Below are 22,176 nucleotides of genomic sequence, written 5' to 3' on the forward strand. Positions count from 1 at the left end.
ATCTCTCATTTTACAGTAGATTACTACTGGGAAAGATTAAATTTGTAGATGTTGCGTTGCATACCTAACTTGAGACTTCAGGCTAGTAGTTAAAGAAGCTAACACTGGAATCAAGAAAAATGACAGCCATGTCCCTCAGGAAACTCTGCATATCTGTGCCTGCTGTGAACTGAGCACAGAGGGCAGCGAGAGGAGGAGAAGTGGAGAAGGAAGAGGCCGGACACAGACATGGGATTGAGAAGCACTGGAAATCGCTGCCCTTCTAGATCTGACCGAACAATGCTGGAGCTTGATGCCCGGCTCTCTTCTATTAATCAGCCCTTTGTCCGGGCAGCCTGAGTGTCAGCTGGGAAGGAAGAGATCACAAGGTTTCCATTTGGTTTTATTAAATGTTCTCATCCTGTGGAGATGACCAGAGTCTTGGTGTCCTGCCTGCAATTGTTCTGGTTTTCTGAATAGTCTCAGTGATAAAGCGGAGGAGAAATGTTGTCAGAAGAATTGAATCTGCTAGAGATGCTTTCCTTATCCATTCACGGAGATTCTGTTGTCTCATTTCCAAGAGTTTCATGGAGTTCCTTAAAGGATTTCCCATTATAAATGAGCAGCCGCTCATTAGGAAAAAAAAAGAAAACACTCTAAGCCTACAGGAAATTTGCAATTCACAATTCCTGAGAGAAATGCAACACAGTCTGATCCTCCTTTTGATTCCCTTTCCATTATGTATGTGAAGACCTGAAGCAGATGTAATGCTCTGTTAGGTGACACCAAGTTAGGCAAAGATGAGTGACTGGACACGGGGTGTCATAGGGCGCACGTCTTTCTCTTCCTGAGCTCCTAAGTGAAACTAAAAAGCAAATCCTAAGTGCAAAGAGTCTGCTAAATGAAGGAATGCAAGTTTCATATAGCTATGAAGAAGTGCGAAATAAATGATGCAAATTTTCCTAAATAAGCTCTAAAACATGCCATCAAGCCTCATTTTCTCCCTGCCTCTCTGGGCACCTGACATTTGCCCTCTCTCGTGCCTGTAGTAATGATTCGTTCCTTCTCCATCAAGCATCAGTTGTCACACAACTTTTCTTTCCTGCAAAGATACTTCATCTATACCGCATCCACTTTCTTTGGAAATATACCAGAAGGACTGCTTTCCTGCTCCTCCTTTCCCTTTCTATGTGAGCTCCACAATATCAGGACAAATCTACTTCAGCTTTACTTGCATCATGTAGGGAGTCAGAAAGCTGACAGAATCAGATGTCTTATTTTAACATGAAATACACTGTAACTTGCTAATTTATAATTCTCCCGCTGATCCTTCAAAGTAACCAAACTGATGATGAACCTATGTTGTGCATAATCCAGTCTGTAAAATACCGTGTCAGGTGCCAACGGTAGGTAATGGGGGTGAGAATTTAAGATGTACACATTTTGGCACAAATAAGGACATTTAAAAATATTATCTTGCAGAGAACAAATGTCTAAACTATCCTCAAGGCAGTGGCAGTGTCTACTCAAGGCAGACATCTAGGAATGCGTAAGAGAAAGAGAGAAGCAAATATATAGATAGCTGCTAAGAGTTGTCATCCCATCTAGACTGTCAGTTTCCTGAAGGCAGGGAGCATGCCTGTCTGGTTTGCCTTGGATCCCAGCACTTCCTCGGTGCCTTGCACACAATAGGCGCTTCTACTGTTAGTTTTCCACCAGACGGAACTATCAGGTTGGACAAAAAGTTCACTCGGTTGTTCGGTAACATCTTACCCGAACGAACTTTTTGCCCAGCCCAATAAATTATCCTTGAAAAGACAATAAGATTACAGTGGAAAGTGTGTGGATTCGGAGTCAGATATTGCCGGATTGGAATGCTGCTGTCAATTCTTAGCTATATATAACCTCAAATAAATCTCTCACAGCTCTAGTTTTACTTTCTAAAAATGAAGTTGATAGCATGTAACTAATAATCTGTGGAGAACATTGCGGAAGCTTGTGGAAGTAGCATATAGTAGGTGATCAAAAAGAACTGTTTCAATTTATAATTATTATTTATTAAATATGTCCAGTATTATATGTACTTTAAATCTATCCTAATAATGTCTCTGAAGAACCTCTTGGTTCTTCAACCTATTTTTTCAACTGCATTAGAAGAGAGGAATTTCAAATGCTGTCATGCTTGCTGTTCTTATTCCATGCATTATTTAGCCAAAAAGTTTGTTTATTGAATCCTATTTTTATAGCTATGTATTTATGTAAGAATATATTTTACTTATTTTTCCTATATCTCAGGTATGGCAAGGTACATCTATTTCCAGATGCTAGAATTGTTTTCCTCTCTTCAGATATGGCACACGGGAACCTAAATGTTAAACTCTTTGTTGCAGAACAATCCTGAGCACTGAGGAACTTTGCCTCGGGCCCCACAGACAGAGATTTAGTTACTGAGATGTCAAAAGGCCCTTGTTACATGGAAGTCTCACTTACAAGTCCTGGATGCAGAAGACAGCGTTTGATACGGTGTGCTTAAAGGAGCAGGGCACTCAGCTCCCAAACACAGCCCTGATAAAAGCGCTGTGAGGCTGCCTCAGTCTCCTCTGCTAGCGATTCCCATCCTGCTCAGAGTGCATTACTGTACCCATATCCATGACTTAGAATGCTAGGAAATAGTGAACATTCAGAGTGGTTACCATGCCTGTTCTACATAGATCACCTGGATAAGCCTCAGAACAACCCTATGAATATCCACATTTTATGGATGAAGAAATGAATGCACAGAGAGGTTAAGCGATTTACCCAGGGTCACGCAACGAGCAAGTAGAGAAGTCAAGATCTGAACCAAGTAGTCTGCCTCTGAAGTCCAGGCTCTAATTCCACTAAACTACCTCTCCAGGGTATGAATGACAAGTTAGGGATCAGAAATTCTAGAAATGTAGAGGTCTACCAAAGGAATGCATATTTTACCACGGTCTTTCACTGAAGCACTCTTTGTTGCCAAGAACTATCCACAAAAGGAGAGAAAAACTGTTCATTTTTAGAACAGTATAGAGAGATACATTTTAACAGCCAATACCAAAAATTCACAACCCTATATAAATCTTTTAAATTTCTCCGTATATATTCTAAAGGAATAATGGATTATACAACGAAACTATTTTTCAGATGCTTCTATCAAAGCTCGCATCTAAAATTCAAGCTTTTTTGGATGATTGGTAGAACCTATTTTGAAAATTCTAATATATACTAAGTGCCACTACAATGCTTTACAACTTGATGCTCTCTTTTTTCTTTACTTCTTGTGGCTTTCTCCAAAGCAGAGTCCCAGTATCATATAGTTCTAGAATCACTAACCTCTGAAAATTGAATGTGACGAAGGTATTTCTATAAGGGGTGTAGAATGGTCAAAAAAGAAGTTAGAGTCAAGAAATACTAAAATATTCACATGGGCAGTTGGGGTCATTCTTTCTTTTGATAAATGTTTGTTTTACCTAGAAATATGCTGGAGAAGATGGAAGAAAAAAAGATGACACACTGGATGCAGAGGCAGAAAATCATTCAGGGTACCTGAGTCATGAGGAGAGATGCTCACCAAGCATGTCTCTGAAGAAAAACCTCCCAACCAGGGCCAAGAAGGAAGTTATTACTGCAGGCTTAGAATATTGCCCCATGGACAAAACTGGGGAAAATGTACGTCCCTCTTCATCTTGTTTCCTTTTTCAGCTTTCACTTTGATGCTAAGAGTTATGACAAATGTCTGGCTTTAAAGTTAGATATTTGCTTAAAGAAAATACTGAAAATATGTCCACTAAGAAGAATGGGGTTTCCTTGCCTCCTCAATATCCGTTGAAACCCTAACCAATCAGCAGGGGCCTCGGTGACATCTGGCAAGTCCCAAAATTTTCCAGTGAGAAATTAAAAGCTTCACTTGTAGGCGCTTTAAAATGGCCTCTGCAATGCCTCCGATTACTCAGCGGCTGGATCAGATGGCAGAGTTGGGCAGTAGCCCGTTAATGAGGCCTGGATGCACTTACACAAAGGAATAGTCATGCTTTCAACCTCGAATTTTATCAATGAACTGACTAGATTCCAGGCACTGTCCCCCCGTTGCCTAGTAAAGAAGCGCTCGTTGAAGGTTTAATCACAGTTTCCCATCCACAATGGAGGGGCCAGCATCCTTCACTGAGCAAGGCAACCCAACAGCACATCAAAAGACAGCACAATCGCTCTGCACTGTTCCATACATGTTCTCTCTGGCTGGGCAAGGCAAAAGGACCCGGGCTTGCCCATCTTCTGGAAAAGCCTGATGCCCACAGTACCCCAACTCTCTCCTGTCCACTGCAGTGCACTCACACCAGTCACCATCTGGAGACAAAGCTTGAGGTGCTCCATTCTGTCTGCCGGGAAGACACCCTGCTTATGAATTGAAGAACAGGCATACGTGAGCTACCCGGAGGCATCGAACACAGATGCAGAAAGGACACGTAAGAGTGGGCCTGGAAGCAGAGACAGCATTCAGCTTGGCTGGAGGCTCCTGACATTCCTGTAAAACAACTCATGCATACCTCCCAAATGGCAGGACACCACTCTCTCCACAAGCCAGAGCCCAGCCAGCTGGTTTAAGCCAGCACGGTTGCATTAGCAGATGAAATTCCAGAGTTGTAAAACGCTTTTCAGTCCTTAATTCTATGCTACTGTTTCTGCTTTTTATTATCTCAGACCATCCTCAAGCAGGGCACTTGAGTTCAGGTAGGAAACTTTGAGTTGAGCAAGGTAACAAAGGCAGTAATTCACCACAGGCATGAATGAGAGAAAGTGGGTAATCCTGGACCAGGGTTCCACTGAGCTGAGGCCTCACACAGCCCCATTCGCATCCTCTCTAGTTCCTGATTACTCTAACCTCTTTCCTTTACCCTTGGGTCTCTGGGGAAGTGGTGAGGTGGGGAAAATTCTTGGACCACCTTTGGGAGCTTGGAAGTCTTGTTCATAATTGTCGACCCTGGAGCATCAAGACTCCCTTCAAGATCCAAAAAAGCAATAAAAAACTTTAAGCCAGGGATAATATAATCCCGCACTTGAGAAAGTTTCACAGAGCTCTACCATGTGCAAAGCTTCTACCCTATGTCGGCTGCTCCATGTGTGGTAACCATAGGCTGGGAGAGTCCCGATTCCAAAATGCAGTCCATTTCTCAGACTACTTGTCACACTATGCTTTGGACAATCGGTTCCAAGTATAGCTTTGAAAATAAGGTATCTAGTTTTGGGAGGGAATAAATGTTACGAAATACAGTTCAAATATTAATTTTGCTTACAATTCCTAAACTGTGCTCCTTCTGGCAACAGCAATTTAAAAATCACTTAAAAATCAGGATGTATAAGTCCTGAGATATAAAATAGCACAGGGATTCTACAATAGATTAAGTGGCATAAATATCATGTTCAGATGTTAGTCAACTTAATGCTAAAAAATGACCTAGCTATAAGAAAGAATCTTCTCGTGATAAATTATAAAAATGAAGTATTAGGGGCTTCCCTGGTGGTGCAGTGGTTAAGAATCCGCCTGCCAATGCAGGGGACACGGGTTTGAGCCCTGGTCTGGGAAGATCCCATATGCCACAGAACAACTAAGCCCGTGTGCTACAACTACTGAGCCTGCTCTCTAGAGCCTGTGTGCCATAACTACCGAGCCCGTGTGCCACAACTACTGAAGACTGCACGCCTAGAGCTCATGCTCCGCACCAAGAGAAGCCACCGCAATGAGAAGCCTGTGTACAGCCACGAAGAGTAGCCCCTGCTCTCCGCAACTAGAGAAAGCCTGTGTGCAGCAGTGAAGACCCAACACAGCCAAAAATAAATAAATAAAATAAATTAATTTTTTTAAAAATTAAGTATTAGCCCCTAGGTATTTGAAATAGTCTAGGACTGGATTGTGAAGCTTAATTTAATATTAAGGTTAATGGACAGTTCAAAATAAATTATAGATGAGTTAATATTTTCAAAGAAGTACAATACAATAAAATATGCTTAACATTCCAAATTTTATCCTGAGTATAATATTAATACTCAGTGAGTAAGAAAACCATGGGGTCATCACTATATTTCCTGCATATTTAACCATTTGCATAGATGAGAAAACTGAGGCACAGAAAGACAGTCTGTGACAAGGCACCCCCAGACCATATGAATGCAAAGTCTGGATCAGGAGCCATCAGATGAAAGTTTGGATCTACATATTCCTATATATTCAGATGTTGGGATACAGTAGAGCATACATCCAGTCGAGAGAATGACTCTTACCTGCCATCTCCACCCCATATCTCCATCGTTACCTCTTCCCTTGCAGTCTTTTAATTCTGCAGATCTAGCTTGAGCAACATAATCTTACTGACTCCCTAAAAAAAACCTTGTCTTCTTGGTCACCACGTTCATCACTGATGGTTGCTCAACTGGCTTTCTCACTGCACCACTTTCATAATCCATGACCAAGTTAAAAGCCATTATCACCTATTAAGACTATTATAAAATATCAAGCTGATTTAACAAAATTCAGATAACTTTTGTCTTCTTGAGTTATTGAGATCTTCTTCATAAATGCTTAAGGCTATACTTTGAAATCTGTGGGGCTGAAGATCCTCTTCAACCACAGCGGCCAAAGAGACATCAAGAACTACTAGTATGGGGACCACATACCCCAGTTGATATAGCATTCCATTCAATTAGTGCTGCCTTTCACTCTCAGAACGATCCCAGTTTTTACAATAAATTATCTGCTTTATGCCCACCATGAGAACAGCAGGTTACCCACTCACTCAGACACCTTCATATGGGGCCTAATTGGAGATGTGCATCTCTATCCCCCTAGATTGGCTGGGGTCCCAGGACCACACATGGACTCTGAAACATTCACATATAAAACAGATTCAGATGTGACTATAAATGCCTGCCTCCTTAGCCTGCTCTTTTAGCCCCTGGCTGACCCCTAAGTGGAAAACAGCAACAACTTATATATTTGATGAGACTTTCTTGATGTCTCTATAAAAAGGATTTTCTTAGGGTTTGGTAAGTGGATTGTATAAAGGAATTTCAGGGGTGCTCCAAGTTGCTGTCTACCAGTGGAGATATGTGTATTCTCAAAATGAACTATGCAAGAATTACACAAAATGTAGTTTACATATGTACATGTGTATAAATAAATACATATATAGGTATGTATGTTTATAAATAAATCCATAAATAGAAAGATAAATTCAATAAAAATTAAAGCACAGTTCTTACAGTAATAAAATACCTAATGGTAAGGCTATCATGTGACAACTATGTAAGAAAATTTTCACAAAAAAATAAAAGTAAAAACATTTCCATTTGCCTTTGAATTTTAGAATGGAAGGGATTTTCAGTTCCCATTTATCCCATCCTCTGCCTATGTAGCCCAAATTGATGAGTGGAAGAGATCCCAGTGAAAGTTATAAAATCACATTACTGCTAACAGTTAAAAGGCAGAATAACAATAAAAATACAAAAATAATAGCAATTACTCTCCACAATGGTTTAGCAGAATTCTACCCCCAAACAAATAAATACTCTCTATAAGTAGCTTTACAAACTCTGTCCAACAGATCCCTGTACACGCAGACCACTGTGAGGTAAGATTGAGCCTCTATCCTGCCCACTTCTCTCCACTTCAACAAGAGCAGCTACAATTGTGTCTGATTTACATGTAAAGGTTCTGAGTAAGATTTTACTTGAAATAATTTTTTTTCTTGAAAACCAGAAACTAGGTGATCTCAGTGAGTCCAATAACCCAATTCTTCAAAATCATCTTCAAAAGTTTTCCCCCAGATTAACCTCTCCTTCAGTTCTGTTAGGCTAATGATTATAACCACAGGACCAGTATTGACAAGCAAAATAGGATTTTCTCTTTTTCTAAGGACAATTAAATGAAAGACCAAATCAATCGTCTCCTGGTAAAGTTTTTGATTTGTCTTTTGGGGTGTTTCTCTCCTTTGTAATTAAGAGGAACCAGCCTGTAGTTTGATGAACACCACAGGGAAAAAAGCGATATTGACGAGGGCTACAGAGCTTTCCTCCAGGGAACTGCATCAAAGTGTATTTATAGACACCAGCCAAGGCAAGAGGGACAGAGGAGATTAATCAACCCAAGTTAATGTCAGGTGATTTTTTTAAAAAAGGAAAAAATCGGCTTAAATATTTTATTCCATAGGCCTGTTCTTCACTAGCATTTCTGGAAAGAATGACTCCATCCTTCAGTGTTTAGGGGGAAAGATTAACAAGCTGTGGAAAAGGAAATGTAGAGGTGCAAGCAGCAGCCCAATTGTGCAGGTCTCCAAAGGAAGAGGTGACGGAGCATTCCAATTAAAAATCAACCTAACGCATTAACCTTCTCGACAACATCCACCGTCTCCCACCGGAGAAGACTCAGACACACACCATCCCTCTCCCCTCACCCGCCCCCCCCCACACACACCCACACACAAGCCCACAGGAGTGCCAGCAAAGGATTCAATCCATCCATCGGAATGCAGATCACACCACAGAAGCTATTGTTCTGTCAAAAAAAAAACCCAAGAGAGATTCATTCATTAAAGCTGCAGCAGATGGCTGCTCGGCAGAAGGGCACAGCATGAGGCAGGCCACCGGCTGGCATCCACAGCACAGGCAATGTTCACTCCCAGCTGCACTAAAGGTTCCTTTCAAAAGCTCTGCATTCCACCGGCAGACACTTTGCAGGGAATCCCTTGGACTTATTGGACAACTTTAGGCACAGTCCATTGGCAATCCAGACGGAATTCCTCTCCATCTCCCTCGGCCTTGTCTTCCACCCACCCTCCTGCACCAGTGTCATTCTTCGGGAAGGGTTAGGCTGCTGGCAAAAAGAGCATTAGTGTGGGGTCTTTGAACATTGGCCTCAGTTTGAACAGGGGTCTTTTCCCAGTCTCTTATCTCTAGCATATTCCTTGACCTACACAGCACAAAGAAGCAAGTCTGTTAACTATTCTTTCAGAGAAGCCAGAAATTTAGAAGAAAAATTAGATCATGCTTTCAACTTGCCGAAGTGTTTTCTTTGACTTTGTCCTTTTGTTATTTTTTGTGTTTCCTTTGTTATTTGGAAACAAAGGAAATACTTTGTATCTTATACATACTCCTGATTTTTGCTAGATCATTCAATTCCACTGAATTTCATTTTGCTCATTTTTTCTTTATAAAATAAAATCACATTGCTAAATTTCTAGTAAATGAGGGTTTTTTCCATCTCTACAAGAGTTTTATGTCCAGATTGTTATCAAGACATAACTAAGACTTTTACTCTCAAACCTAGCAGAAAACTCTTTACTCCTTCTAATATGACTTTCTTTTCTTCTTGTTGTTTTTTTTTTTTCTCCTGAGAAAGAGCAGATTAATTAAGTCTTTCCTTCTGGGCACTGAATTTGATCCCTAAATCTTAGGCTTTTCCAGCCTTGCTCCAAAGCTCCCTCAGTTCATTCTGGAAAGATTCTGGACTCTGCACAAATCCTACAAAATATCATCTTTTTCATAGATCACATTCATGCGATTGAAATAAATCCCTTATGAAGAGAAATGTTCCCGTTCAGGACTAAGAATAGAGCATCCAGACAGAAGTGAATAAGAAAGTAATTCATTCCGTTGTGCATGTCTGTGATTTTTATTTTAGTTTAGACATATTTAAGAATGAATTCTTTGACTATATGGGTTTTTTAAAATTTATTTATTTTATTTATTTATTTTTGGCTGCACTGGGTCTTCATTGCTACTCGCGGGCTTTCTCGAGTTGCAGCGAGCGGGGGCTACTCTTCACTGTGGTGCACGGGCTTCTCATTGCGGGGGCTTCTCATTGCAGTGGCTTCTCTTGTTGCGGAGCAGGGGCTCTAGGCGTGTGGGCTTCAATAGTTGTAGCACGCGGGCTCAGTAGTTGCAGCTCGCGGGCTCCAGAGCACAGGCTCAGCAGCTGTGGCGCACAGGCCCAGCTGCTCCGCGGCATGTGGGATCTTCCCGGACCAGGGCTTGGACCAACGTCCCCTGCATTGGCAGGCGGGCTCTCAATCACTGCACCACCAGGGAAGCCCTATATGCTAAAGAATTTGAAAAAATTCTTTCCATTTCTTAGAAATATCTTAGACTATTTAGAAGTCCCTTATTTATCAACATTGATGTTGTTTCAACACCTGCTTCCTCCTGTGCCTTAATTGTAATTTAGGGCATTATAATTCCAACACTGCACATTTTCAAATTAAACGCTCTGAGCATGTTTATTGCTAATGTTTAATGTTCACTTAAATTTTAAAAATTACATCAGATGATTTCCCTATATCTACCATCTTAGTTTTATAATGGAAATCCTCTATTTTATTTGAATTTATGGCTACATGTGCCAGGAATATTTGAAATAAGTCAGTGACCAGAGATGTACATTGGTCTTTGAGTCACTCTGCTGGAGAATGAGTCGCCTTGAAAGGAGAGACCTTTGTATGCCAAGGATCTTACATGGCATTTGGCACAGAGTATTCAATAAATGCTGCTGGATAAATGTTTCTTGAACAAAACTAGCAAAGCCAATAGTCCTTAATGTTAAGAATTGGAGCAGCAGCAGAACACTGTAGCCAGGAGCTCTGCCTTCAGGGTCCAGTTGACAAAGGCTCAAGTCTCTTGAGATGGCAGTACATGCTCCGGGATATTACATAACCTCACCAAGCATCCAAAACCTAGAAGTTAGTAGAGTCTAGAAGAAATGCCAGTTCAGCCACGCCCCTAGTAGATGTGTGGCCCCCAATTACTGTAGTGCAGGCTAGGATCAAACTCCTTGCTAGAGAAAAATGTGAAAGGGCTTGAGGAACACCTCTCTACTAGCTTATTAAAGAAGATGAATAATCCCTGGGCAGAAACAACACTCAGAAGAAAAAGAAGAAAATGGGTAGCACAGGATGAAGACCTAGTTGAAGGGCTGCAAATGGGAGACCGTAATATACAGAAGAAAAAGCTACGCCAAGAGAGTTATTCAAAAAATGTGAGACTCTGCTCAAGGAGGAAAACACCAGACCTGCAAATGAGGAAGCATTTCATACCACAGAACAGTAAAGAAGATGCATTATCAAGTGCAAGGACCCCAATTATCCCCCAGAGAGAGACGTATGTTACTAAAGGTGAACCGTGTGAATCTATGGCTAACCAGGTGGTGCACCACTTCCTGGACCCAGGCCACTCGCACTACCGTTCACAGCTCCTTCCGTAGAAACCTACAGTGATAGGTTAGGACACCGAAAGCCCCGGCGACACAAGTGAACAGATACTATTTTCAAATCTTGTCCAACTTGAAGGTGATAATTACATGAGGGAAATGAGCACATGTGAGAACAGCAGGTTCCATGGAAAGTGTTAAAGGATGGAAGTTTTTCTGAGCCATGGTTCACAATGTCAGGATCAAGGGCTCCTGGAAGGGGTCAGATGGCATCTCACATAAACTGAGCCTTGGCAGGAGACTTGCCAACCTAATAAAGAGACTTTAAATTCAAATTTGTGGAAAGAGGAGAAAAAATCATCAAAAATAATTAAGGCCCTTGTCAAATATGATATGATGGAGGATAGCAGGTGTGTCATGGAGACTAAACGATAAGCCATAACGAAGGAGGTTCCTAATAATTCCAAGAAGAAAATAACGAGGAAAAGTGTTAGGACTAACCAACTTACACTTTTAGCATAAGATGCACATATTATAACTGTACTATGGCTTTGAGAAATCACTCAATCTCTCTCTGCCTTAGGACACACATCAGCAAAAATGGATTTAATGGATTTACTATATCACCCCAGAGGGTTGTTGTGAGAATTCAGTGAGTAAATACACAAAGGACATTAAGAACAGTGCCCAGCCCAGGCCATAAAATGGCCTATATAATCCAGCTCCTGCTAACCATTCTGACTTTTCCCCCACATGCCTTCTAAACTCTGCACTTCTGCCTTCATGCTATTTTGCCCAGACATATATTGCTTCCCTGCTTAGAATATCCTTTGCCCTCTTGTTCCCTGGAAAACTCTTATTGATCGTTCAAGACTAAGCTTGAGTATTACCTCTTCCGAGAAGCACTCTTCAATTCTTGCCAGAAAGTTGGTTGCTCTCTCCCTGGAGTTTCTTTAACAAATCTCCCCTCAACACTCATGTCCACTACAGCACACATCACACTCCATTATAATTGCTCATGCACACTAGAGTGAGAACTCTTTCAGGAAAGGGAGTTAACTTGTTTGATACTTGTAAACCCAACACTAACTGCAAAGCTTGATATGTAATAGATTCTGAAAAACGTTTGTTAAATAAATAAAGGCCATGAAGACAAGTCTAGACCCTCCACCAGAACCAAGGATGCTCTTATCCTCAAGCATCAAAAGAAATGTAATTGAGAATCAAATCAGAGAGAAAACTTAACCACCCCCCGCCCCAGTATACGAAAACAATTTAGAGGGCAATGGACCTAACTTCCAAGTAAAAGAGTAGGTGCTGTTTACCAAGTATCCAGGATATAAAAGCCTAAATTATCTTTCAATACCAAGTCAAATCCAAAGTAATTAAAATTGATACATTTTCAAGAGCAAAGGCTGGAGGGGAAAATGAGTGTAACTGCTTCTTCATCCCTGACCTCCATGCGGACTTAGTTCTGCCATTTAACAGTTAGGATTTGTCTTAGTCAACGCCCTGTCGTTTATGAACATTTTCCTGGTTTTCCCCTACACCACTGGCCACTTTTCCTCAGTTTCCTTTACTGCCATTTGCTTCATATACGAGAAGAAATACTGAAACAAATTAATCTACTAATACAAAAAATGTTTATTTATACCTCATGGATAACTGCTTCTTAGTCTCTTTTGCTGGTTCCCCCTTCCCCTTAGCTCATAATGTAGGAGTGACCCAGGGCTCAGTCCTTGGTCCTCTTCTCTCCTTCGTCTATATCACTTCCTTGGAGATTTCACCCAGTACCATGTTTTTAAATATCAACTATGTGATAACTCCCAGACGTGTATGCCCAGCCAGACCCTTCCCCTGCTCCAGACTCCCAGACTCAAATGCCTCCTCAACAATCGACGTGAATACTTAACACACATTCCAGATTCAACACTGAACTGCTGATCTTTCCCTCATCCCCGCTCACTCACTACACCCTCCCTATCATAGGTGACTGCAATTCTATCTTTCCAGTTTCTCAGGCCAGAAGCCTTGATGTCATCTTTAACTCCCTTCCTTCTTCCACACCCCACAGCCAATCAGCCCAGAAATCCTGATGGCTCTCCCTTCACAATATATCCAGAATCCTACCACTTCTTAGCATGTACACAGCTACCATCAACTTGCACCTGGATTAGTGCTGTCATCTTCTAAATGATCTCTCTCATTCTATTCTTGCCCACCTATGACTGTCTCTTCTCAACACGGCAGCCAGAGTGATCTTTTATTAGAGAGCTCTTATAAATCAGATCCCATCTTCCCTTTGCTAAAAATCTCTCATTTCACTCAGAGAAAAGCCAAAGTCCTTACAATGGTCTGCAGTGCCCTTCTCCAAGGATCAGTCCTGTTTTCATCTCTAGAACTTCTTTTCCCACTATTTCTTGAATATCCCAGGCACCTATGGCATCAGCATTTGCACTGATTGTTCCCTCTGTGTGGAAAGCTCTTCCCCAGATACCCCAATAGCTTGTTCCCTCATGTCCTTCAGGTCTTTACTCAAAAGTCATCTTAACAGTCAGGCTTTCCCTAGCCCCTTATTTCAATTTCATCACCCTTTCCATACTTCATATCACCCCTCCACTTTAAGTTTTTCTTTATAGCCATTACCTTTATACAACATACCATATATTTTATATATTTATCTTATTGTTGTCTGTCTTCCTCCACAGGGATGTAAACTCCATGACAGCAGAGCTTTCTGTCTACTTTGATCACTGCTGTTTCCCCAAAACCTAAATATGTGCTTGGCACAGAGTAGGCACTCAAATAAATACCTGTTAAATGGATGAGTGAGCCAGGTCAATAAACAGCTATCCTGCCTTCCAGACCTGGTTTTTGAAAATTAAAACAAACAATACTATTCTATAACTGCTAAAAATGTCTGCAATGGTTGAAAGTCAGTATCAGGTAACCTAAATACTCTTAGTGTCCAAAAAAGTCAATAATTTTTAAGGACATTTGTCCCTACTTCTCTGGTAGCGTCACAAAGCACAACATTTCCATTTAGCCACTAATGGTTTTCCTCTAAGTCAAATCACTTAGAAGAATTTACACAAGGGTTAACAAGGACCATGATGTAGTCACCTTTAAGAAGGAAATATTATACGCTCTTTCATACTTATGACAGAAAACTCAGCTTAAAATGGGAAAGCCATGGTGAACTGAAGAAAATTAGACTGAATGTCATGTGGCCTGAGTTCTTATCCAAGGCCCACCCCTCCAGCACTTTGTAAGGAGAGGCACCAATCTCTCAAAACCTTAACTTACTCAGATTTGAATTAAGAAACACAATCTCGGGAATTGCTCTGAGCGCGGCACCTGGAAGGATTCAAGAGGCGTCTTTGACATTTTGAAACACTGTTATAGTTGTTCTGTTTACATCAAGATGTCTAGCAAAGCAAATCCTTCTAAAAAAGGTCTCAACATTTAAAAAGAAATCCAAAAAGAAAAATTGATAATGAAGAAGCGGAGTTATCAGAGAAAGAGGTTAGAAACACAACGAAAAAAAATAAAAGTCATCCAAAACATCTGTCTTCTGAAGGACAAGCAAAGCATACTAATCTAAAACAGGTAAAGATCGCAACCCACAAGAGAAAAACCTGGCAACCTCTTTCGAAGAGTAGCAGAGAACATTTGCAAACTATGATGGAATCAGTAATAATAGCAATTTTGAGTAACAGTGTTAGAGAAAAGGAAAAAATTCAATATCATCTGAACTTCCTAAAGAAAAGATTGCTGCAACTGTGTGAAACCCTGAAAGTCCCTCCCAAAAAGCAGCAAGATTTAACTCATGTGTCAAGTCTACTGAAAATGGAAAGGGCACAGCACAGAGCTAATGAAGAGGGTCTGGCATTATTGCAGGAAGAAACAGATAAAATAGTGGAGACCATAGAGTCAATGACTGGGGATATTCACAGTTTAAAGAACAAAGTTCATGTTCTGAGAAGTGAGGGAGAAGAAGAGGAAAGGAAGGTAAAACAGATGTTTCAAATAGATAGTGAGGTACTCTCTCTTCCCGAACTTTCTCAGAAGAGTCTCAAAGCACCCATACTTCAGAAAAAAATTTTGATGCTAATTCCAAACCAGAACGCTCTTCTGAAAGATTTAGATGTTCTCCATAATTCACCCCAGATGAAGAACATGTTAACTTTCATTGAAGAAGTCTATAAAAGACTGGATGCCTCTTAAAGAGTTTATTGTTTTGTTTTGTTTGTAGATTGTTCCATATGAGTTTAATGTTTATGAATTTGTAGAAATGTTATTCTACGTGATATTGCCGGGGCTGAGGCTTCTTCAGGATTCTCCTAATATGCGCTTTAAAATTAACCTCTATAAATCTACCATTAACCTCTATACATCTAACGTAGGCCTTGAAAACTGTTTTTATCAATTCCCACATGTAGGAACTCACATTTATGTTGCTGTATTTCCAGTTATTTGCCTAAAACCGTAAAATGAGAACAGCCACAATCTGATGGTTTATAATGGCTGAATAGAGTTCATTTATTGGTTAGTGCAGAGGAAATATGATACTGTGACTTAACATACGTAAAGTGTTTATAGTGCCTAGCACATAAAAATGTGTTTGGTATCAGTATTGTTTTTTTGGCTGATGACTTGCATTTTCTGTCCGGTCATGTGGAACTCTAGAAGTCCCCAAATGCCTTTGCTCTTTTACATAACTCCCTAGACTTTTTGTGGCATAATTAAGATTTGCCAGGTGTCTTTAACTTTAGAGGTAGCATGAACATTTTATTTCTTTGGTTAGGTTAGTGAATAGATGTTGAATATTTATTTTCTACTCTCATCAGAGCATACCTTTATTTCATAAAATTGTTAAAAACGAACCCAAGTTCATTTATTCCCTTAAAATAAACACCAGACCAAAAAAAAATCCCTTTCTAAATCTTTTCTCATTGCGATAATAAGCATATACACGTGAAGAAATTATCACTTAAATATATTAAAAATCATTTTTAACCAAAAAAAAAAAAAAAAAAAAAGAAACACAATCTCGGCCCTTCTGTCATCTTAGACTGGATGTGAGAGTTATATTTGAATGGCACTTTGCAGGCTGCTTTTACAACATCATTTTATTTGTGGTTATGTCATTGTTATTGAGAGAATAAGTTTCAAATCCACATTTTTGGATTAGGTGCAAACCCATTTAGACTCTCCTCTTCTCCTACTCCACTCTCAACCTTTTCCAAAAAGTCTGGAAATGAGTCAGGACTTGGAAGTTAGGTGTGAGGAGAATGGAGGGAAATGGGTGTTACTGAGGAAATCATCCAGTTCATTTCCTTTTATTCTTGAACCAAAGTCTGGTCAGAATAATGAAGCACAAGGAAAGAGTCAGAGTTTGGGTTCCTTGATTCTAAACTAACAACACTAACTGTAATTCCTTTCAAAACTTTTTACAACTCATGGAAAATGCTCATCATTTTAACAACTATCATTTTCTCTTAGGACTGTGGTCTCTCTCCTTGTGATGTTTCTGTCTTCAGCTCTTCTGAGATCCATCTCTAAAAGTTCATTTCTGAGGAACCGTTATACTGAGCAACTTACACTTTTTCCAAAATTAAAAATATCTCTACATTACGAAAGGAAAAGCTTGTTACTATCCAGAAGAGAAGCGTTTCCCATTACAATCCCGCTGTGAAGACAGGGCAACTCGAGTTAAGCATAGCACTGATAGTGAAAAGACAGGGGAGAGTCTCCTTAAGCCTGCATCACTGGAAACATGTCTTTACTTGGAGGTTTAAAAACTAGAGAAGGGGGAAAAGGATGCTGCTTCTAAGTATTAAGAAGTGATCATCAAAAACACTTGCAATGCTCTCTAAAATAATCATCATGAGCAGTTAGCTTTTATTTTTCAGAAAAGCTGCGAAGAATATATTATCTATATATAAACATATATAATATGAGTTACTCTCCCTAAAGAACTGTCTCCTCAAGTGTAAAAAGGGGTAATAAACACTGCCTACCTTGAGGGATGTTATAACTGACATAATGTATGTAGCAAGTACTAAAGAAATAGTAGTAAATTTGTGACTGTATGTGAAAAAAAAATTCAAACAAGGAGAAACACACCCTCTATTGTAGTACATCTTTCCAAATAGGGCCAACCCCATCTATGCATGACTTAAGGAGAGTCGCTTTTATACCCTGACTGAGACTGGGCAGCATTAGGGGGTGACTGGGCAAGTGCCAGATGACCCGTGGATGGGAACAGCCCTGGCCCTCGGAGCCCCGGCAGTTTGCCCACACACTCTGCCAAGAGAGATTTCTCAGCTCTGCCTTCCAACCCGCAAATCTGCTGTACCTCGTCAAAGACAGTTCTAGCTACCCTTATGCAAGAATCCAGACCATTTAGAAGTATAGTAAAAACACTCAGATTAGACAGCGTAATTGAAATTAAGAGTAAGAACGGCTTCATACAGAAATAAGAATCACATCTCAAAAACTGCTTACAAATTACTCTTTAAAACTGGAATCCTGTAAGTTTAGTTAAATTTGCCTTGTTTGTATGCAGGCATTCTCTCTCTAGAACAGATGCAGCCATAAAGATGGCAGTAAAGTAGGTCAAAACAAATCAACAAATACTTATCATGTGCTTACACTTAGAATATATTCTCACTGTGTGGGTGTGTTGATGTGTCTGTGTGCTAGGAGAGGCGGATCTCAGAAAACAAAGTTGAAAACTTTTTTCAGGATATAACACAAAAATAATAACTAGTTTGTCAGGACGTTAAATTTACTCAGTATTTTTCTTCACTACATTTTGAACTTTTCAGCTATTCAGAGCATTTTCCACTTGTAGCATGGCTCTGAGCCCAACAACACAATTTATTCTACATTTGACAAGGAAGTAGGATATCTAATCTCATAACTTTGTCCTCAGAGATGATTTGTTCCTTCCTTCACCCAGATCCTTTATTTTTTCCTTACTAATGGCCTTTGAACCACCAATAATGTACACAGACAGCACACAGTAAGCAAAGTGATAACAAATAGGAAAACTGGACTAGAGTTCAACTATAGAAAAAAATTCTCTATAATTGTTCATGTTTTGTTTCTGAATAGGAAGCACAAATATAGAACAACAAGACTATGGAATATAAGTGCAGAAAATTGTCTTGTGATGGCCACTTATTTTCAAAAATAATGATGAAACCATCCATTTTTAGTGCATTTCTCACACTTGTAAAGCTAGACTTCACATCTCCACGAAGAGACTGGATCTGTGGATGCTGAAGGAACATTCTCATGGAGGTGTTGTTGCCAGAGTTTGTGCTTCCATGACCAATGCTTATAAAGTTGGAAATACCATCTTTATTTCAGATTTATGTGTATCAGACCACATAAGAGGGAGGCAAAAAGGGGGACAACTAAAGGCAGATGTGATGACAAAAAGTGAAGCTAAAGGAACTTCTTCCGTACCAGCAAAACCAATGCTATGACTGATACAAACTGAGGTTTAACAACGTTTTCAGACCTACACATACGGAAAGCTTTTATTTGGTTTGAGTCTGGTCAATGGTCTTCATGTTCACTGCAACAATCGAATGAAAAGATTTCTCCTTGATAGAACATTCAAAATAGAGCCAACTTTTTTGCCAAGGATTTCGATAATTTCCATTACAAGATGGTTTCAATGATCTCTGATCTACCACTGACGTACGCTTAAACCCAAAAAGGACATTACACAAAATTTCACACTGACATCAATGTCCATAGACTTAACAAGTGGCATTAATTCAATCTGTTCAATTTTCCATGACATTAAATTTTTCAGGTTTTTTTTTTAATCTGGTAAAAGTTGGAGCAGAGAATGTTAACAGCGCATCTAATAACAACATGTATTTTGTTCATGCAGAGGAGATAATTGCATCACTTGCCTAAATTCCAATTTATAAGTTAGGACTTCATTGGAGACTTAGCAAATTAATATATTAGAAAAACTACAACCACTTTTAAATTGGTTCAGAAAAATGTGGTTTTGGCTGCTTCCCCAGATCTGGTCCCAAGATGAAATATAAATCAGCTGTTATGATCTACCAAATAATTTGGTTAGAGATACACATAGCACATTCAAATGGAATTTGAAGTAAAGCACCCTGTATTTTAGAAATCCATTAACAGGATCTGCAAGACTCAATCCAAAAATGGATCAATAACAATATCCGTACATTTGACAGGAAAAGTTGTCTCAGAGGTACTTGACTATTGATTGTGTTAAAATTGAAAGAATTTGAGACTGGCATGGTATTTTGACAAAGGGTAATTTGTGATAAGATAAGCCGATCATAATTTTCTCATGGACTAGCTAAGAAATAAATAAAAACCATCAGGTTTTTTTTCATTTCTAAATGAATACATTACTGGTAAGAATAAGTGACCTAAAACAAAATTTCAGTAGCTAAAACCACACATGTCATCTTGCTACTGACAATGATCTGGGGAATCGGATTTGGCAGAAATTACCAGCATGAAACTGGCAATGGCTAACCATTGATAGAAGAATTAAACCTTCCTGGTAAAACTTCAATCACGACAATATTTGACCAAGAAACTTGGACTTCCACTTCAATGACAGATGCTATAATCATTAACATTTTAATATATGCCAGAAAGCTGAACAATATATTAAATCATTGTTTTAAAAATTATACAGAACAAGTGACCCGATGACATTATTTTCAGTAAAATAAAAATACACTAAAAAATGAAATGAGCTGTTCTGAGTAGAACAGAGGCTGCTTCTAGAAAAAATGAAAATTAATTGGTGTTAGTTATTAAAAATTGAAATTCACAAACATGAAGTCATGAACATCCTCAGAGTCAAAACATTCTGTATCAAACTGGCTTTGATCTCTTGACTACACACACAAAAAATTGTTCTTCCTTTTTCCTGGATATTTAAAATATCTAAGCTCATAATATTTACATAATTCATTATAACAGTGCAATTAGGTCCAAATCCCATAATGAGTGCAAGGGCTTTGTTGTCAGTAAAACTTCAAGTTTCAAGTTCAAGTCCTTACCGCACACTCTCTGGCTGTGTAACCTTAAACAAGTGACCAGGCTCTGTTGGCAAGTACCAATGTCAGTAAAAAGATGATACTTCAAAGTGTTGTTGAGAAGATTAAATGATAATTTGTATAAAATACGCCTGCAGTGGCTTTTCCACTACTTTTTGCTTCTCCTTGATAATGTTTATGATCTTGAGAAAGAGGTGTGCTACGCACACAGTAGGAATTCAAATATAAGGTAACTATTATGCAAATGATGGTAAGATGATGATGAAGAAGAAAATCTGCTTAGCTAACTCCTAAAGTATCAACAATAACTACTGAGGCATGTTTATTTTATGAGTGTTTTCCAGATATGGATGGGGATTCCAGATGAAAAAAAGAAGTCTGTTTTCATTCAGAAAAGCCTCAAGTAAACAAGAAATAGGGTTAAATGTATATATGGCTGTTTAAATACAGGCTCAAATCTTCAGTGGTACTTGAACAATTCATTCCATGGAATGAATTTGTTTCTGAATCTAAAGCTAATCTGTTGCATTATTGGCAATCAAATCCATAATTTCCAAAGGCAAACAGAATATTGCATGAAAGAAAGAAAGTCACTGGTTTAAAGATATAGTCATTTCACAACCAGATGAGCTGCCCTTGACATCCCTATGGTTCTTGGTTTACTTGAAGGGTCATTATTGTAGTAAGTGTTATTGGCTTTGCTATGGTTATTCATTGGTTTTGACTTTAGGGTTTCATCAAGGATGTTACCCCTATTCTGTGAACCTTCTTGCCTTGATTATAGAAATAGAAGAGGAAGGAAAACAGTTACAGCTTTACCTTGAATGTAAACAATGTGGTGAGACTAATTTGCTTCTAAACGTTTTAAAACAGCAAAAAGTCTTTCCAATACATTTTCAGCATGAAAGCCTAAAAATAATTGATCTAAATACAGATTTTCTCTCAAGAGGTACTGGAGCTTTTGTTTTGCTTTAGAAAATACCTTCTTTAATATGGAATTTATAAATCAGAAAGATAGGTCTAGATTCTTAAAACCAAATAGTAACAGCATAGCCGACATGTGACCACCAGGTCTTAAAACACTGAAGGAGAGAAACTGGGACGAGGGAGCGAATCTGAATTTCAGGTCAGTGAGCACCATATGGGTATAAATGCAAGTTGCCGTTATTGTATTTCTAGGAAAAGTTTCAGATGCTGAGACGTAATCTAAAAAAAATCACGAAGGCAATAAATAGAGACCATCTTAGAATAGATGAAATGCCCCAGATGATCCTCAGAGATAAAACTCCATCCTCCACAACACTTCAACAGAAAGTGCCTAGTGCCTTCTGATGATTGAAGCCTCTGCTGCATCCTTTTTTTGTCCCTCTGGGTATTCAGCAAATCGATTTATAAGAGATCAAAAGCAATGAGCCTAGGAAAGAGCTATTGACCCTTATGTATTTCTCTCCCCACCACACTCATTTTGAAACGAAAAATGATTTCCTTGCATACTTCCTCCATGCCATTGCTCACTTGGTTAAACTGCCATGGCTAATTGCTAGAAGGGCTCTTCAATCAGCAGATACAGGGAAAAGACTAACTTAAAGGAGCACCCTGGCCTGGTCTGGCCTGAAGGCGCATGCTCATTCCTCTTTACTAATTCACCCTTTCATGCTGGGCTGCACCATGGGCTGTGGGACCATGTGTCAGGTCCCTCTGCCCCTTTGCCCCACCAAGGCAACACTGATACAGTGACTTGTATCCGCTCAGCTTGCTTGTGCCTGCCTCTCTGAGCTGATTTAAAAGGAGAATTCTCCTAATTTAAAAGTAGAAAAGGAAAATAATGTGAACATAGGGTAACCTTTCAGTTACTTAAAAAATCACCTCCTCCCTACTTCTTTTCCTCTTCCATAACTTCATAGT

General features: G+C 39.4%; 1 protein-coding gene and 1 pseudogene across 1 annotated transcript in view; one reads left to right on the plus strand and one right to left on the minus strand.

Moving 5' to 3' along the window:
- Positions 1-22,176, minus strand: part of SLC35F1 (solute carrier family 35 member F1) — a 412,158-nt gene that overhangs the window by 352,703 nt on the left and 37,279 nt on the right. The window lies entirely within an intron of this gene.
- Positions 14,534-16,102, plus strand: LOC137769334 (centromere protein Q pseudogene; annotated as a pseudogene).

The sequence above is a fragment of the Eschrichtius robustus genome, chromosome 9, assembly GCF_028021215.1.
Source record: "Eschrichtius robustus isolate mEscRob2 chromosome 9, mEscRob2.pri, whole genome shotgun sequence".
In the NCBI taxonomy this organism is placed as follows: domain Eukaryota; kingdom Metazoa; phylum Chordata; class Mammalia; order Artiodactyla; family Eschrichtiidae; genus Eschrichtius; species Eschrichtius robustus.